This window comes from Canis lupus, chromosome 36 (assembly GCF_048164855.1).
Source record: "Canis lupus baileyi chromosome 36, mCanLup2.hap1, whole genome shotgun sequence".
In the NCBI taxonomy this organism is placed as follows: Eukaryota; Metazoa; Chordata; class Mammalia; order Carnivora; family Canidae; genus Canis; species Canis lupus.
The window spans coordinates 13747086-13753547 of record NC_132873.1 but is presented as its reverse complement, the minus strand read 5'-3'; positions in this window follow the sequence as shown (position 1 = coordinate 13753547).

The window sequence follows — 6462 nt, the reverse complement described above, 5'->3', positions numbered from 1 at the left end:
CATCTGGGAAACAGCAACAGTTTGGAGGAAAACCCCCTTTGATAGCAATCTGCAAAGTGGAGGCTGACTTAGCACAAAAACAATGAAGCAAAGTCATCCCGAGTAAAAAATTAGAACTTTAGTTCCTCATTGTCCATAACTATCATGCAAATGTCTTAAGAACCACATATAGGTAAACACTAGCCAAGAAATCCTATAATTTAAACAGCTTGCTATGGCCATTCAACAATGGAGTGAAAACTGAAATGAAAGCTTGGTTTTCCTAACTTCCAATATCTGACTATAGTCATAAAAATGTATTTGGGTTTATTAATCAAAAAGAAGTTGCAAAAGAACTTATCAAACTCAACAGCAAAGAAACAAACAATCCAATCATGAAGTGGGCAAAAGACATGAACAGAAATTTCACCAAAGAAGACATAGACATGGCCAACAAGCACATGAGAAAATGCTGCGCATCTCTGGCCATCAGGGAAATACAAATCAAAACCACAATGAGATCCCACCTCACACCAGTGAGAATGGGGAAAATTAACAAGACAGGAAACAACAAATGCTGGAGAGGAAGTGGAGAAAGGGGAGCTCTCTTGCACTGTTGGTGGGAATGTGAACTGGTGCAGCCACTCTGGAAAACTGTGTGGAGGTTCCTCAAAGAGTTAAAAATAGACCTGCCCTACGACCCAGCAATTGCACTGCTGGGGACTTACCCCAAAGATACAGATGCAGTGAAATGCCGGGACACCTGCACCCCAATGTTTATAGCAGCAATGTCCACAATAGCCAAACTGTGGAAGGAGCCTCGGTGTCCATCGGAAGATGATGGATAAAGAAGCTGTGGTCTATGTATACAGTGGAATATTCCTCAGCCATTAGAAACGACAAATACCCACCATTTGCTTTGACGTGGATGGAACTGGAGGGTATTATGCTGAGTGAAGTAAGCGAATCGGAGAAGGACAAACATTATATGGTCTCATTCATTTGGGGAATATAAAAAATAGTGAAAGGGAATAAAGGGGAAAGGAGAGAAAATGAGTGGGAAATATCAGTGAGGGTGATGGAACATGAGAGATACCTAACTCCGGGAAATGAACAAGGGGTGGTGGGAAGGGAGGCGGGCAGGGAGTTGGGGTGACTGGGTGACAGGCACTGGGGTGGGGGCACTTGATGATATAAGCACTGGGTGTTAGGCTATATGTTGGCAAATTGAACTCCAATTGAAAGAAAGGAAAGAAGAAGGAAGGAAGGAAGGAAGGAAGGAAGGAAGGAAGGAAGGAAGGAAGGAAGGAAGGAAGGGAGGGAGGGAGGGAGGGAGGGAGGGAGGGAGGGAGGGAGGGAGGGAGGGAGGGAGGGAGGGAGGAAGGGAGAAAGATGCAAAGGGTGGATATGTTCTTGGACATTAGAGATAACACCAGAGAACACCAGGAGAGGAGAGGAGGAAGCAATATGGTAAATGAATAGATAATTTCAAACATTTTGCAAAAGCAAAGGTGTTTTAAGGGGTAAGAGTTTGTGAGACCTTACCTAAAGCAAAGGAAAATTAGCTCAGACAGGACAACAAGGGTCATATTTGTAAACTGAGGAGCATCCTTTTGAATAGACTTGAGGGAGGGAGAGATATAAAAAGAAGAAATCTAACATAAAGGAAATTGCTGGCCAATTACCCTCTCAAGGAAACAGCATCTTCCAGAGATGGTATTAACATGAGTTTCCAAGGCACATGTTCAATTTTAGTAACATTGCTTAAAATACTGAGACTGAAGGATCTAATAGATATCAAGTAGAACTTTCCATCTCTAATTTAAGGCATAACATTCACTGTGTACACACATGGAATTAAAAAATAGAGACAAATGATAAACATTAAGGACAAGGAAAAGCAATAGTACAGGGAGACACTGAAATCAAGGGTGGCAGCAAAGGGCACATCTTTGTATTAGCATCAGTTCATCTGTGTCCTCTCCTAAGCTCCTCTGGGGTAAAAGCCAGGGATTAATCATTGAACATTCACAATAAATATCATGCCCAGGATCTCAGTAAATGTGTTGTTTTGAAAACGAGAAGACCCAGAAAAAAAAGAATTTTAAGTCTGGGAAATCCATCGGCCAGTGGTTTAATTACATTCTGGACCAAATTCTACTGGTGCATCAGCAGGGACTATTGAGTTTATTTGTTCCTCAAATGTACCCCCAAATGTTCTCTTTGGGCACCGTGGCAGAAGGTGGATGGACAATGCCAAAGTTAGAGCCATCAGCTAGCTTGGGAGGAACGATACATTCTCAAGCATTTGTGATACAAGTAACTGTATAACAACTTCTGTGTGTGGTCCCCAAAGCAATAGGCCCACAAATGCAATGCCACTGCTAATATGTCACAGTCAGCTGGGTACTGGTGTTCTGTGATGTACTGGAAACCGATTTATAGATATCTTTTCTCCTGCAGGAAAAGAACCAGAAAATTTTTCAAGCATAGTTTTCACTTGAGATTTCTTCCGGCTTTCAGACAGCTCTAGGTCACGTTAGTCAATATTAAAACACACACACACACACACACACACACACACTGAAGTTTTGTGTGCATGACGACCATAGGCTATTGAGGGCTTTTGTGTGTTACAGATTTTACTCATCCAGGAAATGAACTGCCAGACTGTGTGATGAGACTAGAAGTTACATTTTGGAACTCACTGAGTGTCTTTCTGAAACTGTAGAAACCACATTTTCTTTTAGTGTAGGTGGAAAACTTGGCAAGCCCTGAGGTATCTCGTGACCATTCAATTGGTCCAAAGACATCGCAAGTACAAGTAACTCAAAAACTCTCATAGGAAACAGCTAATCTAACCACATGAGCAATGCAAGTGACCAATTTCCATCTTATCCTTATCAAGAGCTCTGACCTGTTAGCTGAGAATTGTCAAGTTGAAGTCTGTAATGACTCATAGTTACAGCCCGACAGACATCATCTGACATTCAATGAGCACCTGCTAGGTGCCAGTCACCCTGAGCACCAAACACGGGATCACATTTTGCACGTCATCATAAATTATGTAATCTATCATCTTACCTAATTTGCAAGCTATAACCAGAAATATACATCAGTTTGAGGTTATTTTTATAAATATAATCATTTACAACCATAGTTTTGTTATTTAAAGCTAGAAGCAAACTGTGGGTTGTCAGTAAAAAACATCGTACATATGATCCCTGTAGTGATTTTTTTCTCTTTGCTCCACAAAATAGCAATTCTCCACTATCTTAGGAGAGGTAGGTTGGAATTGGAACACTTTTGATAAAGAAGAGACAAAACAACAGTTCATTTGTGCCACTTGCAGAAGAAATGTGTTTAAGCATGTTGTAGAAGTTTCCCATGAAACAGAAAAGTTTTAAAGGACCATCTGCTTTATACCAATATCATATAAATTTAGCACTGAAATCCTTATAGACAGATTTCTCTGCACTCATATTCCTCCTACTAACTCAGTGACAAGATTTAGACTAAATTAATTAATTATGAAATTAATTTACACTCAGAAATCTGTTGCTCATAGTTAGCCAATACATGAAACACAAGTGACTTGGCTTTAGAATCAATCTATTTTAAACTCCTGACCGTATTGGTTAAAACCAAAGCATTTATCATTTGCTTTAGTAGAATTAGCTTATTTCCACTGACACTTTAAACGGAGAGGGGTGTCTTATTTTGGAATAATTGAACTTTCATCACCTGAAAGCCAAGTATACAGGATTATTTTAGATTACACCCCTCTAAGAATCCATGACTGAGCCACCCTAGACTTTCATTGGACGGTCTCGGCGCGCCCTCTATGGTACAGTGGTTAAAATATGTATTAAAATGAAATAACAATGAACTTTCCTCTAGCATCACTTACTACACACGCTTCCTTTCACTCAACGAAAAAGATGAGTGCAAACCTTACATTTTATTTGGTTCAGTGGATCTGTGGGTGAACAGTTCTTTTCAAATTGGAGAGGGTCCTTTGTGAAATAATGCCACACACATTGCCTAAACTGACATATTTTTTTTAACTATGAAATCAATATTCTCCACCACCATCACTAACAATTTTATCTCCCTCTTCACTCTCCGTGTGTGTATGTGTGTGTGTGAGTGTGTGAGGGCCTGGATGTGTCCATACGCGCGTGTGTGTGTGTGTCTGAGTGCCTGGATGTGTCGGCGTGTGTGTGTGCTGTGTGTGTACTGTGTGTGTGAGTGTGCGCGCGCGTGAGAGCCTGGCTGTGTGTGTAAGTGTGCGTGTGAGCGCCTGGACGTGTGCGTGTGCATGTGAGTGTGAGTGCGTGAGCACCTGAATGTGTTGGGGTGTGTGTGTGTGTGAGTGTCCGCGCGCATGAGAGCCTGGCTGTGTGTGTAAGTGTGCATGAGTGCCTGGCAGTGTGAGTGTGCGCGTATGAGAGCCTGGCTGTGTGTGTGAGTGTGCCTGTGAGCGCGTGAGCGCCCGGCCGTGTGCGTGTGCATGTGAGTGTGAGTGCGTGAGCGCCTGAATGTGTTGGGGTGGGTGTGTGTATGAGTGTGCGCGCGCGTGAGAGCCTGGCTGTGTGTGTGTGAGTGTGCATGAGTGCCTGGCTGTGTGAGTGTGCGTGTGAGCACGTGAGCGCCCGGCCGTGTGCGTGAGTGTGCGTGTGAGTGCACGAGCACCCGGCCGTGTGCGCGTGTGTGCGCGTGAGTGTGAGCGCGTGAGCACCCGGCGGTGTGCGCGTGTGCGCGCGTGAGTGTGAGTGCACGAGCGCCCGGCCGTGTGCATGTGCGTGTGCGTGTGCGTGTGCGCGGGAGGCGCGCGGCGCGGGGTCCGCCCGTCAGCGCCGAGCCCGAGGCTCCCTCGGGCCGCAGGGGCAGCGCCGCACCTGCTCTTACCTGGGCTCCGGCGAGAAGGCAGCCGCCGAGCAGCAGCCACGCCCGCGCCTGGGGCGCCGCTCCCGGCCCGGCCATGCCCGGACCCGCCCTCCCGGAGCCCGGAGCCCGGCGCCCGGAGCCCTCGCAAGTTGGCGGGCGCGGGGCACCCTCGGGGCGGGGAGCGCGGCGCGGCGGGGGCGGCCCGGGGCGCGCGTCGGATCCCGGGCCCGCGCCGAGGCCCGCCGGGGCCCGGTGGGAGGAGGGGGCGCGCGGACCCCGCGTCGGATCCCGGACGCGCCGCCCCGCGGGGCCCGGTGGGAGGAGGGGGCGCGCGGACCCCGGCCCGGCTCGCGGGGCGCCCCGCGGGGCTGCAGGGGGCGCTCCCGGTCGGGGTCCCGGCGTCCCGTCTGCACGTGCGTCCGCTCGGCCCCGGCCCCCGGCCCCTCGGGGCGCCCCGGTGCTCGGGGAGGGCTCCGCGAGCTCCCTGTGCCCAGCCGCGCGCTGCCCCGGCTCACGGGAGGCCCCGGTGGTGCGGCCGGGCGGGCGCTGCCCCTGCGGCCCGCCCCGCCGGCCCCCGGCCCCCGGCCCCTCCGGTTCCCGGCCCCTCCGATGGCCTCCATTGCAAAGTAGATCAACGCTTCGGTATTTGTGGAGAGATGTCAGTTTGTGGCCTAAAATACTGAACCGGTGATGTAGAAACTTAAATTCTTACACATATTAAAGAAAATTTTTAGCTAGATGTGGAAATATGAATGTTCGTCATGGTGGATGATGCTTCGGTTACCTAATGAAATTTAAGGACAAGTTGCTGTTGTCCTTGATGCAACATTTCACTATGTGATTCATATTTATAGTATTTATCCTCCAAAAAAAAAAAAAAAAACTATTTATCCTCCTAAAGCAAGCTATACAGAATGCTTCAGATACACTTAAAATCATGAAGTATATACATGGGAAAGGATGAATTATTCCCCGTTTATGAATTACTGAAAGGACAGAAGATGAGTTATTTAATGCTCGTTTGCCAGTGCTCATTGTTTAACTTTAGAAGAGTTTTACAAAATTTGTTTGAAACAAAAGAATACTTGACAAATATTCAAAGGCCAAAAACATGGCAATGTAATTTACATTCTCTCACTGCTACCACATTACATATGAACCAACTAAATTTGAAGCTCCCAGGAAAGGAAAAGTTAGACTTAGTAGACAGGCCCCAAAAATTTACATCGAATTTAAAACAGCTTAATACAAATACATAAAAATAGTTTTAAACATTTTCTAACATCAAAATGTAGAAGATTTTAATTTTGATCAACAGTATTATGTAAACTTGCTGTAAAATATGCTAGATAAATTTGAAAAATGCTTTGTTATATATAAATTTAGGGTTGCTTTTTAATTTACTCAATACTGCTTGATTTTTTTTTTTACTGCTTGATTTCAATATTAATAATACCATGTATACACAAAGTTAGGAAATTTACTTAATATGCACACATTATCATGCATTTCTGATGCAAATGTAATATCTAAATTGTGATGTGCTATAAGAATCACATACCAACTTTCAAAGACAATATGAAAACAAAAAGA